Source organism: Octopus bimaculoides, chromosome 3 (genome assembly GCF_046866305.1).
Source record: "Octopus bimaculoides isolate indiv1 chromosome 3, ASM4686630v1, whole genome shotgun sequence".
NCBI classification, from domain to species: domain Eukaryota; kingdom Metazoa; phylum Mollusca; class Cephalopoda; order Octopoda; family Octopodidae; genus Octopus; species Octopus bimaculoides.
Window position 1 is genome coordinate 65,171,949 of NC_142930.1, and position 22,833 is coordinate 65,194,781.

Genomic DNA, 22,833 nt, shown 5'->3' on the forward strand with positions numbered 1-22,833 from the left:
AGTATGCGAAGCTACATCAGAACTATATTTTTTTTTAATAATCTTGTAAAAATTCAAAAAACTTCAAGTGGTTGGAAAACATTTAACAAAATCCCAAAAGATCCATCAACTGATTCCATTTCTGAGTAAGTGGGCAAAGTATTCCTTAGTAATTTTCAGACAGAATCAATGAGATGTAGTATATCAAGATTGCCGCTGGAATTACTGGGCTTGCGCAATTTTCACTTACACAATTTCACTGACAAGGTTTGTGTCAACTTGAGGTTATTGTAAAAAAAAATACTTTACCAATTAAGCAATAGGTTCAAATCTGGAACCTACCTATTCATCATGAACTAAACCTCTTAATCACTCAACTGTGAATATGACAACTAATTTGTGTGTGTATATTTGTGAATTTATATGTATGTATATGTGGATTTATATGTATGTGTATAATGAGAGATCCTTAGTCTTTTGTTTAGATATCTCTCCGGGAAAGGAAATTTCTAAAGTAACACCTTTCTCATTGCTAAGTTGGAGATCTTTCTTGTTTGTTTTTGGACTACTTGACTTTGCAGGTGAGGGTCTTAGCATTAAGCTGTTACTGACATGAAGTGGAAAGTGTATGGCTAAGTGGTTAGGGTATTCGGCTCACGATCTCATGCTTGTGTGTTTGATGCCTGATGGTGTGTTTTTGTCCTTGAGCAAGACATTTTAATTCACATTGTTCCAGTCTTCTCAACTGGTAAAAATGAGTAGTACTTGTATTTCAAAGGTTCAGCCTTGTCACATTCTGTGTCACTCGGAATCTCCCTGAGAATGACATTAATGGTAGGCATATCTGTGGAGAGCTCAGCTACTTACATGCTAATTCCAGGCTGTTCCATTAATCAGATCAACTGGAACCCTTGTCATCATAACTGCTGGTGTGCCAGTTTTTTTTATTGACTTGAAATTTTAGCACAAGCTTTGCTGACAGCCACCATATGTATAAATGTGTGTGTTTGTGTGGATGATTTCATGAATATAGGAATTATATGTGACCTGCTTTAAGATTCATGATCAGATAGTGCAGTTAACAGATGGGCTTATCATGCATGATGAAGCAATTGTTGTTCAGGCTCAGGGGATTGCCAGATTGTGCATGGTACTCAATATACAAAATTGTCCAATTACAAAATTGTCCAATTGTCTGAGCATGAAACTTTAGGAAGGTTGTATATATTAAATGTTTATATTCAATGGATAGAGTACTTTTTTTGCTGATGCTATCAACAAGTGAACTCTGTACACTCTGTCTGCTAATACTTTGCATGTACCAAGTCCTAGCATTGTTGGTTTTTTCCTTGTGTTTGTTCTTTGGTTTTTTTTATTTAATATATATATATATATATATATACACACGCACACACACACACACACACACATATACATATATATGTGCACTTGAACAATTGTAAATAATCGATTACATGAGACCATTGGTGGCCTTGTTAACCCACAAATAAAGAATATTTATCCACCAATGTGATGTTGAGCACTCATTCTCACTGTTTGATAATAGTGTATGTATATATATATGTGTGTGTGTGTGCGTGTATACATATATACATGTGCATATATACTTGTGTGTGTGTGGATACACACACAAACGTGTGTGTGTAGATGGACTGACAAATAGATAGATAAAGATATATTACAGGTTTTCCTCACATTATGGTTACCTGACGTTTAAAGCATTTTATGCTTACATGGAATGTAAAGTATGACCAAACAAGATACAGTCTATAATTATGGAAACTGATGAATTTTAAGAATCTAAAAGCTACACTTTCTTCTTAGCCATTAGGCTACATTTTTGGTTCTTTTAGCTAAGATCAGAGTGGTTTTTCATCATCATCATCATTTAACGTCCATTTTCCATGCTCACAATGCACAGATGCATAGATAGATTAGCTTGTGTGTTTGCTTGCAAGTCTTCATGTATGCATCACTATAAATAAGTGTGAGGTGGAATATTTCAATGTGAATATTCATGTATGTGTGTTTTTCTATATTCTTTTATGTCAGGATGAGTGTCTGTTGTTCTGTCCACACATACATCCATATACTTACATATATATATATCTTTATTATTTTTTTTATTTGTTTCAATCATTTGACTGCTGCCATGCTGGGGCACCACCTTGAATCTGACAAAAAATTAAGGAGAGTGGCACAAATTGTTTTATTACACAGATTTACAATAGTTTCACTGTCACACAAATTCAAGAGTGTTGCTTCATTATGTAATATATGCAGCTATAGACTCATATATACACATGTAGATGTGTGTGTCTATCTATATATACATGTAGATATGTCTGTGTGTATTTGTGTGTATACGCAAACACACACAGGTAGGTACATAAGTGCAAAACAAAGTGGAAAAAAATCATACTCGAATACCAAATATTTACGGTTACGTTTTTGAAAAGTTAACCAATTAGATTAAAGGTTTATTCGTTATACAACAAACAAAATTATACTATATTGTATTTCAGGATGGTCATTTTTTTTGTTTAAGTTTTCACTAAATAAACACAGGCACTATACATTCGTTCTTCACTGGTTTATTACTGTTCTTATTTTAACTAATGTCCATTGTCCGGAAATCTTTTGTTACACATCTGTGAGTGAAAAGTGTTGCTGAAGAGGTTACAAATGTGAGACAAAAGATTTCTGGACAATGGACATGAGTTAAAATAAAAACAGTAATAAATGAGTGAAGAATAAAAAATATATAATGTGTGTGTTAATTTGGTAAAAAAAAGAAAAAAAAAAGAAAAAGACCATCCCAAAATACAATATTTGTTTCAACACAGTTTCACATCAAGAATCTTACAACACAAATTCATAAAATTATACTACTTGCACAATTATAATCTAAACTTCACTATTTATCATAACTGTCCGACAAACAGGAATGTGAAACTGAGTAACTGTTCTGTAAACAGTTTGCAGTTTATAATAAAGTATATATATATATATATATATATATATATATATATATATATAAAGGGCATTACTACAGAATAATGCCACACACCAGACTTCCCAAATAAACACATTTTAGGACCGAATGCGAGGAAAAGCAACCCTCAAAAGAAACCAACCTTTTTTTAAAAAAACTCAACTATGTATCGACCGATTTCACGATTGCCAGAATGAAATCTTGTTTCCGCTCGTCAGCATAGTATAGTACCAATATATATAAATAAACAAAATCCTCACCTTACCAAAACGAACACCTTATGTATCTGACAAAGCAAAGGGAATGATGCTTATCTCTATACATCTCTGCAAAAAAAGCGGGAATCTTTCTGAGTTGCTCTCGGTACACGTGTCCAAAGCGGAATAAAATTCAGCATTGAATATATTCCGGATATATATTTGATTAATAAATTCAAAATAGGATAAAAATCTTTTAAAGGATTTTTATCCTATTTTGAATTTATTAATCAAATATATATATATATATATATATATATATATATATATATTCATCCATCCATCCATCCCTGTGAGGGGAGGATCCTCAAGCACCTTCTCCATTGGGTCCTTTCCAAAGCAACTGTCATTAAACTTGCCTGTTGGATTCCCAAACATGACCTACTCAGACTGTGGATATTATCCAACCTTCTCATTCTTGGTCTATCCCTAGGTCTCCTGCCAGTTGGCTTTGCTTGAAGAATCTGTCTTGTGATTCATTCTGGTGACATTCTAATCATATGTTTGATGTATCAGAGTTGTAACCTTTCAGTGCAGAGAACTGGCACCTCAACCTTGAGAGATTCCCTTATCTCCAAGCTACACATCCTTTCAAGTAATGTTACTCCAGAGATTCTTCACAGGAACTCTGTTTCAGTCACTTGTATTCTTTCAGTCATTACCCCAGTATTCATTGCTATAGGTGAGGGTAAGGAGGAAAACTGGATTGATGATGATGCATGTGTGTATATATGTATGTGTGTGTGTGTATGTGTATATATATATATATATATATATATATATGTATGTATATATGTGTGTTTATGTATAAGGTTCTTTTCCCTAATACTATATATTTATATATATTTTATACTGTGAAACTTAATTTAATTTTAATTTTTAATAAATTGATTTAAATTGAGTTTTTACCTGTAATTTTGGATTTTATCCCTAATATTATTATTATTATATATATATATATATATATATATATATATATATATATATAAACAATATATGGTATATATATATGTGTATGTATAAATATAAGATGTATATATATGTGTGTATGTATAAATATAATATGTATATATATATGTGTATGTATAAATATGTATATACGTATATACATATGTATATATCTATGTGTGTATATTTATGTGTATATATCTATATACATATATGTATATGAGTGTGTGTTAATCTTGATATTATGATGGTTGTAAATTAGTGTCAATGTCATACCAAAGAGGCCAACTGCCCTGTCATTGTATCTTCCATTACAGTGCTTACTTAAGCCAGTTAACTAATCCCAAACCATGCCAAACTCCTCAGTTTGTCTGTCTCTCTAGTTAAGAGAGTTGTATACTGCTCAAATACTGTTGATGTGTGTTTTCATGCCTTGTTCAGTCACTTAGTTGATTGCATTGACCCCTGTGTTCAACTGGTATTACTTTATCAACCTTGAAAGGATGAAAAGTCAAAGTCGATCTTGGTTGAATTTGAACTCGGAATGTAAAGACATATGATATGCCGCTAAGCATTTTGCCTGGTGTGCTAACAATTCTGCCAGGTCGCCACCATAACCCTTTAGCATTCACATTACTCTGTCAAATGTAATGCTTAGTTATTCACATTGATTTGAATTAACGATTCATTGTCTTGTAGCATCAAAATTTTGATAATGTGATTGTTTATTTTTAGAATGACATTGAAAGATAAGTGTGAGAGGCTAGACCTGGCCAGTTTGAATATAAAGCAGGTAGAATATTTTGGCTGGATATGGCCAGTTTAAATGCTGAAGGGTTAATGAAGATATAGATATTAATGAAAAAAATGATGACTGTGAGCAGGCAGAATTGTTAGTGTCAGACAAAATGCCTTGCAAGTATTTGTTTCAGCTCTTTACATTCTGTGTTCAATTCTTACTGAGTTCAACTTCATCTTTCATCCTTACAAATGACAATAAAATTAAGTACCTGTCCAAATTCTGGCTTTGATAGTGTTAACTACCTCCTCTCTCTCTTTCCTCAAAATTGCCAGCCTTCTGTGTCCAAATCTAAAACCATTAGTAACAATTAGAAAGAATGCTAATGCAATAGCTTCTCTGTCTTGACAAACATTTACACACACACACACACTGTACACCTACCTTCAATTGGATATATTTCAATGATATTATGTTTATAGTTTAATTGATTAGATATCATTGACCATGTATCTCCTATCTTTTCTGGAGTCCAGTATGTTACCTATAAAACCATTTTGTGATATTCAAAAGCCTGATTGTACTCATCTCTTCAAAAAGTTACTGAAATTTCCTGCACTATTTTCCTGCCCCCCCCCCCATAATTTTACCAGTAAAATGGTGAGTTAATTGAAAAGACAGATTTCAACCAGCCCCTATTGTAGGTTACTATTATTATTATTCTTTTGTCCTGGTCATCACTGGTTGAGCAGCAGATCTGCGATCAAAGGTATTTTGGTTATGAACAACTAGTCTTTTTGTTTTTGGACATGTGTATCTGATACTGCTACATTTAATGCATTCATTCGTTTTCCCTTTTTCAAGAAGTTTGGTGAAAGGAAGAGTTTGCTGACTATTTCTAGCAAGTTGAGTGACCACAAGGGAGGCTACCTCATTGATTAATTACGAATTAATTATCAAAGTAGCTAACTATTGGAAAAAGAAAATCAATCAATCAATCAATTGTATCAGTTCAACCTGAATAGATTTGCCATTTCTTTTTCTTTAAAGAGAATTTTTTTTTTTTGTAACTGAAAGGGAGCAACTGGTTTATGGTTAAAGTACACTTAATATTTATAGAAAAGAAGAAAATCAGAGCTTAGATAAAAATATTTAAATGTGTCATAAACAAACTAGTTGTTTTATTCTTTTGTTTTTGTTTGTTTTAAAAATCAATATTTATGTAATGACTCACCGTATTTGTGGATAGACAAACTGAAGTTCAAAATTTTTTTCAATTCACTTTTGAGGTTAATTCACTTTACTTCGTCACCATTATCATTATCATCATCATCATCGTTCTAACATCCACTCTTCCATGCTTGTATGGGTCAGGTGGAGTTTGCTGAGGTAGATTTTCCACAACTGGATGCCTTCCTGCACCAATCCTTACCTGTTTCCAAGTGAGGTACTATTTCCCCATGGCCAGATGTCTTGGAAGATTAGAAATGATGGACACTACTTGCATGGAGGTGACACTATCATGTGGTGTCAAGGCAAGGAGACAGTAATACACACCCATACCCATGCATATATATATACATAATGTATGATGGGTTTCTTTTCAGTTTCCATCTTCCAAATACACTCACAAGGCTTTAGTCAGCTCAGGATTATAGTAGAAGACACTTGCCCAAGGTGCCACACAATTCAAAACCAAGTTTGCTTATATTGCAATATGTTCTTGAAAAAAAAAAAAAAAAGCATAATGTTACATGCTTAATCTCATAAGACTCCTTTATGAATATGTGACTTTAGATCTAAATATGAAAACAAAATTTGTGTTTGTCTAAGATAAGCAAAGTTGTTTGTATGTCGAATGAAATGCTTTGCAATATTAATTTTGTCTCTAAGGCAGCAAGCTGGCAGAATCATTAGCACTCCATGTAAAATGCTTAGTGGCATTTCATCCATCTTTATGCTCTGAAATTCTGCTAAGATCAACTTTGTCTTTTATCCTTTTAGTGTCAATAAAATAAGTACCAGTTAAACACTGGAGTTGATGTAATTGACTTAACCCTTCCTCTGAAATTGCTGGCCTTGTGTCCAAATTGGAAATCAATATTTATTTTGGCTCTTTGTATTCCAACTTCAAATCCAATTGAGGATGACTTTGCCTTTCATCTTTCCAGGGTTGGTAAATAAAGTACCAGTCTTAGATGGTTGACTACCAGAATTGACAAAGCATTGAATGAGGTTTCTTGCAGTATTTTTTCTGACTCTTTGTCTTCTGCTATGATCTTGGTTTAACATCACATGGTCCTTGGATATCTTTAGTAGAATATTTTATTGTATGCATATGGGCCAGATCTTCAGTTTAAGGATACTTTCTTCCCTCCCTCCCAGTTAAGGAAGCCCTGGAATGGGTTATGAGTACTGCCCTCTCTCCTGATAAGCAATTAAAAAAAAACTTAACTGTATATTTTTGTATTATTATAGTTCTTGACGGCTAAGATTACCATTCCAACTTGTTAAGAGTAAATTTTTGCAGAGATGAAATGTATTTTACTAATGCATTTACTCTAGTAAATGACCTGGCATACATGAACCAACAAAAGAGCCTTTATTTGGTCTTTTGATCTGTTAGAAAAAGTAACCAAATCTCCCTCAAATCACACACACTTACATTTAAGCCTTTCACTCCCTATGGAATGTAGATCATTGATGACTTTTCTCTATTGTTCTCAACTCTGGCCTGTTTTTTCTGGTTCTCTCCTGTTTGTGTGTGTCTTTGTACTTGTTCCCCCTCCCCTACCACTGCTTAGCAACCAATGTTGATTTGCTTACATTCCCATAACTTAATAGTTTGGCAAAAAGAGATTGATAGAATAAGTGCCAGGCTTAAGAAGTAAGTACTGGGGTCGATGTGTCTGACTTAACCCTTCATGGTGTTGTTGCCTCAGAATGGTTGCAGGCCAAAGAATGAAATAAGTAAAAAGGACAGCTCAGATCTCAAAATGCAAAGAATATGGTAAGCTTAGACACAATACATCTGACTAAAATAAGATGGAGTAGTCCTGTCTGAAACGCCTTTGTTCTTAGGTCTTCACAATCAGAGCTTATCTGAAGATAAACAGTCTCAGTAACAGCAACCTTGGCATATAAGAAAGAACCTGTAAATTTGGGGTTTTATGTTTTGTTGTAAAATATATCTGAAAATATCTTCATTTCCTTTTATTACAGTTCATTGTCTTGTTGGATTGAAGACATTTTTGGATGTATCTATATCTTACATGGGACCAGAACGCTGGAAAGCTTGTCATATAAGGACTACCATATACAATTAGTACATTATAAAGAATAGAACTCTACGACCAGGTAAGTATCCAAACTGATTGCTTAAGAACAGTTTATTATTCAATTTAAATTTTACCAATTTGTCTCTTTTGGCAGAATTGTTCGAGCATAATTTTGTGATATTTAGTTGCTACTCTTATGTTCTGACAAAGCTAATTTTGCCTATCATCCTTCTGGGGCCAATAAAATGAAGTAACTTTCAAATTTTGTTGATTTAATCAATTATACCCTTTTCAATCTATCTGCTGCTCTAACAACTTTGCCAATTGACAATCTGTCTGTCTGTCTGTTTATCTATCTATCTATACATACATACACACGTGTGTATACACACACATGTGTATGTGTGTGAATATTTACACATGTATGAATGTTTATGTGTAGCTGTCTGTATATATATGTGTTACTTGTCCTGTTTTCCATTTGTTTCTCTCGTTGCTTGCATGTTGAACTCATTTGTTTTCGTATTTCGTGTTGTTAACTTGGTGACGTCCTGTACCCATATATGCATATGTATGTGTGTGTGTATATATATATATATATATATATATATATATATATATATGATATTGTATATATATATATATATGTGTGTGTGTGTGCATATCACCAGCGAAGAGCATCTTCCTTGATCAAGACACTTTTGATTTTGGTCTTGTGTGCCAAGACCAAAATCAGAAGTGTCCTGATCAAGGAGATGCTCTTCGCTGATGCTGCTGCTCTGATATTACACTCCGAAGAAACTCTGCAAAGGCTCATCAACTGCTTTGAGCAAGCATGTAGTGACTTTGGCTTAGTTATCAGCCTCAAGAACACCAACATCATGGGTCAGGCTACATTGGACATCCCAAACATACATATTGGACGACATAGATATTGGTCTACATACAGACTACAGGAGGTGGAGAAATTTACCTATCTTGGCTCTACCGTCACCTACAACCCATCCCTTGATGCTGAAGTCAACATACCGTTTGGCAGGGCAGCTGCTGTGATGGCTCAACTCTCCAAATGGGCATGGGACAGCAACAAGCTGGTCAAGACCACAAAAATGAAGGTCTACCAGGCATGTGTACTTAGCACTGTACTATATGTCAGTGAAACCTAGACGCCATACACACGCCAAGAGCATATCCTAAATATCTTTCACCGGCACTGCCTCCAGAAAATCCTTGGCATCAAATGGCAGGATTGTGTCCCCAACAAAGATGTCCTCAAGCAAGCAGGAATATCAAGCATGTTTGCACTCCTCACACAAAGATGTATGAGATGGCTTGGACATGTTAGTCGTATGGAAGATGGCAGAATTCCCAAGGACATACTCTACGGAGAGTTTGCTAGGGGCACTAGGTCTGTTAGAAGACTGTTCTTACGGTACAAGGATGCCTGCAAAAGGGACATGAAGGCCTGCGACATCAATATTAGCAACTGGAAAGCGGTTGCCAGCAACTGTGGTGATTGGTGACGCACCATAGAAGAGGGAACACAAAGGAGTGACAGAGGGGAAAGAGGAGAAATGGAAAGACAGGAAAAGATGACAACAAGAAACTATGACATTACAACCAGCCAGGCAAAGTCTTCGCTACATCTGCCAGAGGGAGTGTTTGTCCAGGATAGACTATACAGCCACAACAAGAGATGTAAATGACATGAAATGTAAAAGCCAGACTGCATTATTTAATGCGCAACTCCCTTGATTCCCGAGACAAAAGGATGCCAACAACAATGTGCAAATATATATATATATATATATATATATATATATATATATATATATATATATATATATTATTTATATTATATGTATATATGTGTGTGCGTGTGTATGTACATATAATTTTATATGTGTGTATACATATAGATATATATGTGCATATATGTGTATAATTTTATTGGTCACTTGACTAGCTTACTGAGTTATTCTGTCTTGGTCCTTGGTGATCTTGTTCATAAGTTGTGATTATATTCAGATTAAATGCAAAGTTTATGGATATATACTTAAGCATGCGGTGACCATATAATTGAGATATGTTTGTCTCTTTCCTTATAAAATATAAAGGACTTTTCCATGTGCTTTTTCTTAATCTAAACTTAATACATTTGGTTTATTTTTTTTTTTTTTTTACTTTATGATATTTATAATTGTTGCATCACAGAGAGAGAGGTTTGGGGATGAGTATGTGGTATAACATTGAATGAACAGAAAAAAGGTGAAAGTGTTTGTTATATTAAAGGGAGTTCAAACCTGGACTAACCTGTAACTTGATACTCCAGTCTTTATTCTTATAAGCCAAAACTCTGGTATATATTGAATACACACACACACCCACCCACCCACACACACACATACATATATATTCATGTATACACATATACCCCCCCCCCCACACACACACACACATATATATTCATGTATACACATATACCCCCCACACACACACACTAAATAGTAAGAATTTTGCAGATGGTTAAAACTTTTTGCAACAAAGTAAATTGTGAAATTTGCTGTTATTCTTTTTTCTTTTATTCTTTCACCTGTTTCAGTCATTTGACTGCAGCCATGCTGGAGCACCGCCTTTAGTTGAGCAAATTGACCCCAGGACTTATTCTTTGTAAGCCTAATACTTATTCTATTGGTCATTTTTGCCGAACCACTAAGTTACAGGGGTGTAAACACACCAGCATCAGTTGCCGAGCGATGTTTGGGGAACACAGACACACAAACATATTACATACATACTCAGAAACATATACACAGACATACAAACACACACACCCTCACACATACATACGACGGGCTTGTTTACAAATTGGAATATAATCTTTATATTCATCATCATCCTCATCATCATTAGCAGTGTTATTATCATTATCATTATCCTGTTTCCTTTTAGTGTATTTTATTACTGCAGAAATTTCAGCCTTCTACTTGTCTTCAGTTATGCATTCTTACATTCCAATCTCCTTTGATAATATTCACAGTGTGTTTCATAGCTCACTGAGTGGTTAGAGCACTGGTCTTGTAAACTAGGGGTCATGAGTTTGATCCTCACTGGGGGCATTTGATAGAATTATATATATAAATGTCCAACCCATGCCAGCATGGACAACGGACATTAAATGATGATGATGACATTAAATGATGATGTTCCTTCCTTCCAGATGTGTGGATGTGTTGTTGTTTTACAGGTTGAAAACTATAATTTTCTTTGTTGTTTGTTGATATGGTATGATGCAAATGTTAAATGTGTGTGCATGTGATGTTTCCAAACTCTTGGTTTAGCACCAACATCTCCCCCACTACATGACCTGTGGTCACCCTTAGCATTGCCCAGTCAGTTGCTCGCATTTGGATGAGGTGTCAAGCTTGAGAATAATTTCCTTTCCTACCATCAATCATGAAGGCCTTCAAAGAGGTCATTGAGCACTCTTCGTTTACCTTTTACTTGTTTTCTGTCATTGGACTATGGTCATGCTGGAGCACAACCTGAAGAATTGCACAATCCATCTTGAAACAAGCACTTTGTAAACAGGACTTGACTTCAATTCCAGATACTTTTCTGCCTGAAAATGTTTGTAACATCTGCATTAGTTGGACTAGCTAATCTTATGAGCTGTCATGACGGCTTTTACTAATTGAAGAGATTGCTTTCTTCTGTAAAGAAGTGAAAATTACCATACACACACACTGAGCTTCCACACAGTTTCCAGTCACCTCATTCACTCACAAGGTATTACTCAGCCTGGAGAAATAATAGTATACCGAAGTACCACATTGTGGTATTGGACTCAAAACCATGTGGTTACAAAGCCAGCTTCTTACTTATACAGCCATGGCTGTACCTATGCCATAATAAAATAGATTTCCTTCTACCATTAGTAGCAATAACTTAATTGGTTGTGAGAAAGCATCTGGGTGGTATTTGCTGGTAAAGTGTCTACAGTAGGATAGTGATCAGCGTTTAAAGTGTATCACCACCATCATCATTATTTCTGCGTTCACTGATACATTGTTTTCAAATTTTGGCACAAGGCCAGCAATTTAGTGGGAGGGGCTAAGTCGATTACATCGACCCCAGTGCTCAACTGGTACTCATTTTATCGATCCTGAGAGGATGAAAGGTAAAGTCAATCGTAGCAGAATTTGAACTCAGAAGATAAGGACGGACGAAATGCCACTTAGTATTTTTTTGCTAATGATTTTAGCCAGTTTGCCGCCCTCATTCATTCACTGATATATTCATCAGATCTTTACATATTTGTTAGTTTTCAACCTCTTCAGTTAGTTCGTTGTTGTTGGCACTCCGTCGCTTACAACGTCGAGTGTTCCAGTTGATCCGATCAATGGAACAGCCTGCTTGTGAAATTAACGTGCAAGTGGCTGAGCACTCCACAGCCACGTGTACCCTTAACGTAGTTCTTGGGGATATTCAGCGTGACACAGTGTGACAAGGCTGGCCCTTTGAATTACAGGCACAACAGAAACAGGAAGTAAGAGTGAGAGAAAGTTGTGGTGGAAGAGTACAGCAGGGTTCGCCACCATCCCCTGCTAGAGCCTCGTGGAGCTTTAGGTGTTTTTGCTCAATAAACACTCACAACGCCCGATCTGGGAATCGAAATTGCGATCCTATGATCGCGAGTCCACTGCCCTAAACACTGGGCCATTGCGCCTCCACTTCTTCAGTTAGTAAAGATTCATTTAATCTCATTTGTTATAATTTCATGGTCTACTCTTCATATATTTGGACTATGGCCATGCTGTGGTACTACCTTGAAAATATAGTTGATCATATCAATCTCAGTACTTATTTCTAAGCCCAATAATTATTCAGTTGGTCTCTTTTTGGCAAACTACTGAGTTATGAGGAAGATGTTAACAAACTAGTACTGGTTGTCAAGTGGTAAAGAACCAACAAACAAACAAACACACACACACCATGTCAGTCATAGTTATTATCAGTAACTTCCAGCATGTGATTGGCTAGCAGTCTACTCTGAAGAAACATTGATAAATTAACTGATTAATCAATTAATAATACTGCTACTTTATCATTCCATTATAAGATTAAGAACAATTATATGTACCACAGATTGAACTGCTATTATCCATTCTTTTCCGATATCTCTATGTGTGTGTGTGTGTGTGTGTGTGTGTTTATACATGTACATGTGCACACAGTGGGATTCTGCACAGTTTCCATCTACCAGATTCACTCGAGGCATTTTTTTTTGGTTCAGAGCAATAGAAGACATTTGCTTCAGGTGCTGTGTGGTGAGACTGAACCCCAAAACATGTAGTCATGAAGTGAATTACTTTAGTCATATAGTCATGCTTGTGCTTCACCACAGAGCCATATCTTATTTCTGTTGCTTTTCTTTACATTACATTTCTGTCAATAAAATTTTTGATTGTTTTCAGGTGCTTCTCTCTCTTTCTCTCTCTCTCTCTCTCTTCCCCTCTCTCTCTCTTTCTCTCGGTTTTGAACTCAGATATTTGTATTTATAATCTGTAGTAGATTAACATAAAACATCTAATTCTAAGGTTTTTTTGTATTTTTTGCAAATGGTTTTCGTTAATAGTTTCCATTCGCTACCAACTCACAACACCTACTCATTTAGTTTTCATTCTCAATTTCCATCACGTCCATGTGAAAAAACTAAATATTTCCTGTTTTTCTGTTTAAAATCCTCTTCCAAATCTGAAAGGTTCCTTAGAACTGCTGATAATCTTTGGCTTCCATAGCCTCAAGCAGGTGTGAAATAAATCTCATAGATAAGGATGTTGCTTTATTCCAGATATCTTCTCAACAAAGTATTCATCTATTCTACAGAGCTGTCACTTTTCTATGTAGTGTAGTATGCCAACCATGAAATCTTAGTCAGGTGAGCCAATGAAGGAGTTTCTATGTGATTGTTTGACCAGCTAGAAATAATTACCAATTCTCCTTCAAACATCGCCCTATCATCTTAAAGACGATAGAAAGAATGGCTTTGATAATGAAATCCTGGTAGTAGTATGTCTGAATGAAAGTTGGAATATTCATGTTTGAAACCTTGGACGTAGGTCTATTGGATTTGAACTGGGCTTAAACAACAACTGGACCAAACACTAGACTTCATTTCTTCCCTGTTGACATTGATCTGTGATTGTTCAGGCTGGGCATCAACTGATTTCAATGCTGTGCCAATGAAGAAATATGAATTACCAACTCCTTATCAATTTGTCCTGCCATTTGTTTTTATTGCTAGCATCAGGAGCCAATGAGTGAGTTCTATATGCCGGCAGTTCCCAGCCTTTTTGGCATTAGGGACTAGCTTCATGCAAGATCATATGCATAAGAAAACACAATAAAGTGCATAATAGATAATTTAATTATTACATATATAATACATATAAAATGCAAAAACACCCTGCAGACTGCGATAGTCAATAAAATGGAAATGAAATTAAAGAAATTTATTCTTTCTGTGAGGCCCTGTACGAAATTATCTTTGGTCCTGTACTGGTCTGCAGCCTGGTGGTTAGAGACCCTTGCACTATGTAGTTTTTTGACTTGCTAGAAATAACAACCATCTCTCAAATCACATATTGTCATAAAAAGGAAGGCCACATTGGGGGTTGTAGTTCTTTGTGTGTGTGTGTGTGTGTGCGTGTGTGTGTGTGTGTGTGAGAGAGAGAGAGAGTGAGTAAGCATGCAAAAAGACAGAATGTTCATGGGTGGAACTCTTTGATTGTAGGTCTGCTTGATCAGACCTGGGGCTAAACAACAAAAACAACAAATTGTAGCATCTCATGCTTTTAATTCTTGGCTACTTCCTTAACTCTTCTCCTATTCAACTAACTTTAAAGATTAAGTTGTAGATCATAAACTAATATCTCCCTGCCCTCCATTGTCTCTCTCTCTGTCCCCCTCCTCTCTCTCACACACACACACAGATCATTTCATCCGACAGCTGTTGGTAATTGAGAAAATATTTTAGATCATTTATACTGCTTACTTACATATGTATGCATCAGTCCATTCTGGATTAAAACTCACTTTGATGGAAACAATCTACTTTTATGATAAAATTAGCAAGTTTGATTTTTTTTGGTCTCTGTGTTTTGTTGTAAAGGTAGTAACACGAGAACCTTGCTGAAGATGTTTAGCTACATCTAAATTCTGTTCTCATTAATGGGTTCTCCATTCAAAAGCAATTTCCATCTTTTTTCTTTTTGTATTTCAAAGATTTATTTCATTTTTAGTTACTCTTTTACTTGTTTCAGTCATTTGACTGTGGCCATGCTGGAGCACCGCCTTCAGTCGAGCAAATCGACCCAGGACTTATTCTTTGTATGCCTAGTACTTATTCTATCGGTTTCTTTTGCCGAACCGCTAAGTTACGGGGACATAAACACACCACCATCGGTTGTCAAGCGATGTTGGGGGGACAAACACACACACACACATATATACACACACATATACAACAGGCTTCTTTCAGTTTCCGTCTACCAAATCCACTCACAAGGCTTTGGTCGGCCCGAGGCTATAGCAGAAGACACTTGCCCAAGGTGCCACGCAGTGGGAATGAACCTGGAACCATGTGGTTGGTAAGCAAGCTACTTACCACACAGCTACTTCTATGTTTTAGTCATTGGTCTGTGGCCACGCTGGAGCTCTGTCTTCAAGGAGTTAGTCAAACAAGCTGACTTCAGTACTTCTTTTTGAAACCTGGTGCTTAATATATTAGTTGCCTTTGCTGAACTACTAAGTTATGGGATGTGCACAAACCAATGCCAGTTGTCAAGTGGTGGGAGGACAAACACAATGACATGCACTTACCTACCCATCCACCCCTATAATACATACATACATACATACATACAAATCTGCACATATACATACATAAATATCCCATTGTTGTTGAAATTCCAATGAAGGAAATTTGGATCTAGGTTAGAAACCAGCTCTTTCTCTGTTGGCAAGAAATCTTGAAATAAAACTGAATAATGATATACATACATACAAATATACACACAAACAAACAATAGGTTTCCATCCAATTTCCATTTACCAAGTTCACTTGCAAGGAATTGGTCAGTCAGGGGCTATATAGTAAAGATACTTGCCCAAGGTGCTGTGCAGTGGGACTGAACCCAAAACCATGTGGTTACAAAATGAAACTCTTAACCATGCAGACATACTTGTTTTTTTTTGCTGGGGGGGTCTTTTTTTTTGCAGTCTTGAATCAGTTCTAATTGAGCAGTCATGATGAAAAACCTTTCTAACCGCAATTATCCCATTCTTGGAAATTTTAAAGTTTAGTGAAAATTTAAAAATTTGGTGTATTGATGTAATTTTCCTGACTGAATCTCAGGAGAGATTTCACTTTTTTCAGAATTTTTTTTACAAAAAGTAACAGAGGTTTAAAATTTGAAGATCTTTACCTAATCAGAAAACAGGATTTGGAAGCTGTCATTTTGTTCTTGACTGCATGTCTTGCCAAATTATCCAGTATGTCCTTTTCTTTCCCAAGACAGTAGGGTGTGATTTGAGGGATATTTAGCAACTATTTCTTACAGGTCCTCCCTCCTTTGGCTTTTGGTAGTTTTAGTTAACAATGGTAGCACATGGTGTGCCCTCTGTGTGTATGTGTGTGCAACAGAAAGGGAATGGGAGAAATATGTGGCACTTAATTAAAATCAACTGTAAATGTAAGGCAAAGGCACATTATTTATTAGACTATATTCTAATTTGAGTGGATTTGGTAGACTGAAAGAAGCCCGCCATACACACACACGCATGCACGTGCACATGACAAATCAGCATGACTGTAAGAACTCAACATATTTAGCTGGACAGCTCTTTATGTATGCATATACCTGATGAGACCCAGACTGCACTGATCGATGCAACACAATTGGATGCACAACATCCCACCAATGAAGGACAGTTGTAGGAGGGGTCAAAATGATCATCGTACTGAATAGAGACTAATGCTAAATCCATCTTCTGCTTCATTCAGCGATTATCATTGTATATACATATATATTTATAATGTGTGTGTGTGTGTTTGTCCCCTACCACCACTTGATAACCGATGTTGGTATGTTTACATCCCCATAGCTTAGAAAGGACCGATAGAATAAGTGTCAGGCTTAAAAAAAAAATGTATTGGGGTCAATTCATTCGACCTAAAAATTCTTCCAGGTGGTGCCTCAGCATGATCGCAGTCTGAAACAAGTAAAAGAAAAGATAAAATATATAACTATCACTCAGCACATTTTATTGTTTTCAATAAATAGAAAATATGTGGTTAGTATGGCTATTTAAATTGCATTGGATCTGGATTTCGAACACTGTAGCAGGAAAAAAAATTATTACTGTATTTTGTTCTAAGGACCAGAGAAATTTGATAACTTTTGTTTGATGAATCCCTTTGAAAATAATTGAATGAAATTGCTTTTGGCTTATTAAAATATTAATCGTATTCATTCACTCTTGACTTTCTGGATTTTTTTCTTTTTTATTGTAGTATGTACTTATTCACCCGTAATCGTTGATTTTTTTTTTTTTCTGCACTTGTTTACACTGAGGAAAAATGGGATTAAAGCAATGACCTAATTTTTTTATTTCAGAATTGAAGTAACAATATAGATTTTTATATTGAACCTTTTCAGAATATGCTGTATGGTGGAATACATAATGAATAAAGCTTAGTGAAATGGTGTGTCTTTCACACTTATACTCCATGTGTTATTGATGAAGTAGTGAGAGCCCGTCTGTATCTAGTTCAAGGCTTGGATTGGCTACTGAAAATTTGAAAATCTATACATATGCTTATCACTATATTTCTTTCTTAACCCTTTAGCATTTAAACTGGCTATATCTGGCCAAAATATTCTACTTGTTTTATGTTCAAACTGGCTAGATGTGGCCTCTCACACCAACCCTATTATATCATTCTAAAAATTCAAGTTACCACATCAAAATCTGAAAGCTATGAGATGATGCAGGGTTAATTCAAAATAATGTAAATCAGTATTAGTTTTGACAGAGTAATCTGAATGCTAAAGGGTTAAAGGTTTGAAACTTATTTTACATATCTTATATATATGTTCATGAATGTATACTCTAGAGCAGTGGTTCTCAACCTGGGATTCACAGGACCTCCGGTGGTCCACAAAGTTAGTAATAGAGGTCTGTGAGCTAAATTCTAAATTTCATATATTCTTTGATTTGTTTCAGTCATTTGACTGTGGCCATGCTGGAGCAGCACTTTTAGTTGAGAAAATCGACCCTAGGACTTATTCTTTGTAAGCCTAGTACTTATTCTATTGGTTTCGGTTGTCAAGCGATGTTGGGACAAACACACACACACACACACACACACACACACACATATATAGTGAATCCAAACAAGGAAGAACAAACATGAAAAAACAACAACACGAGGACGTGGTACAAGTAACGTATTTTCAGATGCTATGCTCAGGAAAGGAAAGAAAGAGGATTTAATGTTTCGAGCAAAGCTCTTCTTCAGAAATAGAGGAAAGTCCAAAAGAAGGGAAGGCGGAGGAAGAAAATCGTCAACGATTCACATTTGGATATATATATATATATATATATATATATATATATATATATATATATATACACGATGAGCTTCTTTCAGTTTCAGTCTACCAAATCCACTCATAAGGCTTTGGTCGGCCTGAGGCTATAATAGAAGACACTTGTCCAAGGTGCCACACAGTGGGACTGAACCTGGAACCATGTAGTTGGTAAGCAAGCTACTTACTACACAGCCACTCCTGCGCCTATCTGCACACACACACAAGGATAAGCATATTAAAAGTTCATGGAAAATCTCATTCAAATAAAAGGGGTCTTTGATAATGAAAAGGTTGGGAACCACTAGAGGATCTTATCTTTCCTTGAAAGAATTGCTAGTAAATGGCATTTAACTTTGATAATGTATTTTATATTTTTATTATTGTGAAGAAGACTTCTAACTTCATTTATTTGACAGAAAGTAGCTTCAGTTTAAAGTGTGAAAAATTTAAGAAAAGAAATTTAAAGAGTTTATTTAAATGATAAAAAGAAAAAAAGACATCGCTGTGAGGTAGGATTTTGCTTCCCAACCACAGGTTCTAGGTTCAGTTGCACTCTGTAGCACCTTGGGCAAATACCTTCTAGTACAGCCTTGGGCTGACCAAAGCCTTGTGAGTAGAATTGGTTGAGAGAAACTGAATGATGTCCATTATAAGCTGGCTGTAGCTTGCTGTATATAGTTAAATTGAAATCCTGTTTAAGAAAAATAATGACAGCATTTAGAATTATCAGTTACTGATGGATAGTATATTGAAGGAATATAATTAGAAATAAAACCATACTTTTGTTTCATGACAGGGATGAGTAGAGATTAATATTAAACTTTTAACTCCTGCTACAATATACACATACTGCACAGGGTTTATCCGTGTAGGTGTACATGTGTATATATGCATATACATACAGATATACGTTGTTTTTTATTAATAATCAGCAGAAGTTGCAGAGTGACTCAAGGGTCAAAAGTTTTGTGTGTTGACACTAATCAAGTACCCATGCATGGAACTCTCAGTCTTTGACCAACCTTGTAAGTTCTGCCACTTATTAATAGAAAAGGTATATACTCATGTTCTGAGTTCTATTTTCCTGCTTACATCATCAAACATATATATAGGTTTGATGATACAAGCATATGTATATATATATATATATATATATATATATATTCATAAGTATAAAGTCATTAATGACAGAGAAAATAGTTTGATAAAATTTTATTTAACAAGAAATTTCCAATATCACGACAAATTGTATTGTGCAATATATTCTATGTTTTGTAGAAATGGTACATTAAGGACGTTTTTATATGAGTACTACTGGATTATTTGAATCCATATATTGTGATTTAAATTTATATATAAGTATGTATTTTTCATGTTATGTTAAAGAGCAGTGCACAATGTATCTCCTATTATATATTATGCAAAACATTAAACATACATATTAAAAGATTTCAAAATATCAATATTTGGTTTGACTTCATTATTACAACTTATAACACACACACACACACACACACACACACACACACACACACACAGTACACTCTGGTAAATTGATTGGTGAGAGAATGCAGGATTGAGAGGACTCTTAGTTAGGCTGGGGGAAAGACAAACTCTAAACTCTAAAAAATCCACCTAGTTATATTCTGTAAAATGGTTGGCATTAAGAAAGGCTTCAAACTGTAGAAAGCATGCTACAACTGAGATATTGGAGCAAGCAGTTATGGTCTTCTGACCCATTAGTTCCTATTGAACTGTCCAACCCATACCAGCACAGAAAGCAGGTATAAAATGACAATGATTACATGAGACATATATTTAACAGTTTTGGTGATTCAATTAATTCTCATGGCTTGCAAATTGCACATCAAAGAAACTAGTTAGTGCTATTTAATTAGGAATAGAGGCAAATGTTTGCCTCTACTTCGACTCATGGCACAATATATGCATACTTCAACAATAGCTACCCCTCCTCTCTCTCTCTCTCTCCCTCTCTCTCTCTCTCTTTCTCTCTCTCTATCTCTCTCTCTCTCTCTCTCTCTCTCTCTCTCTCTCTCTCTCTCTATGTATATATAAAATATGGTTAACATATTTAACACAGTTTTGCTGACTCAATTAATTTTCATAGTTTGTAAATTACACATGAAAGAAACTAGTTAGTTCTATTTAATTATCATTCTATCTATTTCTAGATGTTTTTTTGTCTTTTTTACATTCAAAAAGTTATTTCTGTTTTTCTCATATACTAAAACTGTTTGTGTATATATATATATATATATATAATATTAACTAAGTGCAAGAAAGATATAGGTTAATTTAAAGAAAAAAACTTTCCCTCTACCCTGTCCATTTTTTTTATCACTGGTTCTATGTATGTGTTGTTGCTTATGTCTAGGTCAACCCTGAATTAGTAAACCTGTGATCAAAGGCATTCTAGTTGCTACATTCGTCTTTTTTCTAGCATCTGTTACTGTATTACTGAAAAAGTGTCCTTTCTCATCTAAAATGGGTTTAATTTTAGGGAGATTTTGCTGCTATTTCTAGTAATTCGAGCGACCACATAGGGGCACCATTGTAGGGCCTTGTGTGTGTGTTTGTGATGTGTGTCAAAATTAATTGAAGGACGTAATTTGGGCAAGCAGTTTTTAACTAGTATTCTGACCTAAAAAAAAACTTGTCAGGTGACTTTTGGCATAGATAATAGTAAAAATTACAATGGAACATTTAAAGTTTAAAATTAAAAAAAGAAAGAGGCTAGAAATAAAATTAAACATCACAAAAGAACTAAATTTAATTGTTTTTATTGTGCTCAGGTGCCATGACCAGAAATGAAGTTAATGAAATCTAGAAAATTTCTACATATATGTATTTATATATAATAATGAGAACATAACTTGTATTGTTTTAACCTTTCTTTTGGAGGCAATGAGTGTGTAAATGTTGTTTCTTGGTTATTAAAAATAGCAATGGAACCTTTATCAAATGGCACTCTATCTTTTTAGAGTAGAGACACATTTGATAATGTAGTCATAAACACTGTTTTAGTAAAAAACAAATTACTGTGAAACCTTCATCAAATTACATTGTATCATCATCATCCTCATTTAATGTCCATGTTCCATGCTAGCATGGGTTGGATGGTTTGACCCATTTCATACCAACATGCCTAAGACTCCCCTTGGCTCTGTGGTACAAACTTCTTGTTTTAAATTGATTTAACTTAAAACCCATCAAAATTTCATGTTAATTTTTGTTCCGAACACCAGCTCAATGACAGTTTTTTGACAGCTGAATGCCCTTCCCAACACCAACCACTTTACAGTATGGACTTTGCTTTTTTTGTGCCACCTGTACTATTGAGGTTGTCATGCAATTTGAAGGACCATGAGCCCCGAGAAAAGTGTGTGTGTGTGTGTGTGTGTGTGTGTTTGTGGAGGTGGGTGGTCAGTTTCATGTTAGGAGATGAGGGGATTACTGTGAGAGGAGGTGAGGCAGCAAAGGTTCCTGCAGACAGTTCTGCATGGCTGCTCACATCTACTAGATAAAAATGGGGTGGGGTGGGGGAGAAAAGGATCAGTAGGAGCTGCATGGCATAGATAATGGCAATATGGTGCCCAGAGAATCGAGGGGTGCATTATGTTTACATAGTCCTTGACATTATGTTTAAATAGAAAGATGAGTTAGTCACAGCTGAAATGTGTTTCATCATAAGTTTGCCTGCTTGATCAGGGCTTATCTATGGCAAAACCACAGCAACATTTCTGTTGTAACAATATGATTGAGAAAGCAAAACCAAGAAAGAACAACCACACTGATGCAAAAATATATGCAATCACTCATGTTTACATACACACACATGTACACGAGAAGATATGTTGCTTAGAAATTAGGTAACTGGGTTCTTGGTTATAAGGTTATAGGTTGGATTCCTGATCCAGTTGGTGCATTGTTGCTTAAA

The 22,833-nt window shown here is 35.2% G+C and overlaps 1 protein-coding gene across 2 annotated transcripts in view; it reads left to right on the plus strand.

Moving 5' to 3' along the window:
* Window positions 1-22,833, plus strand: part of LOC106878243 (uncharacterized) — a 332,130-nt gene that overhangs the window by 12,956 nt on the left and 296,341 nt on the right. For both annotated transcript variants that reach the window (XM_052966399.2, XM_089349101.1), the window contains exon 2: window positions 8,162-8,296. The gene's annotated coding sequence lies outside the window, so the exon portion shown is untranslated. The remainder of the gene's footprint in view (window positions 1-8,161; window positions 8,297-22,833) is intronic.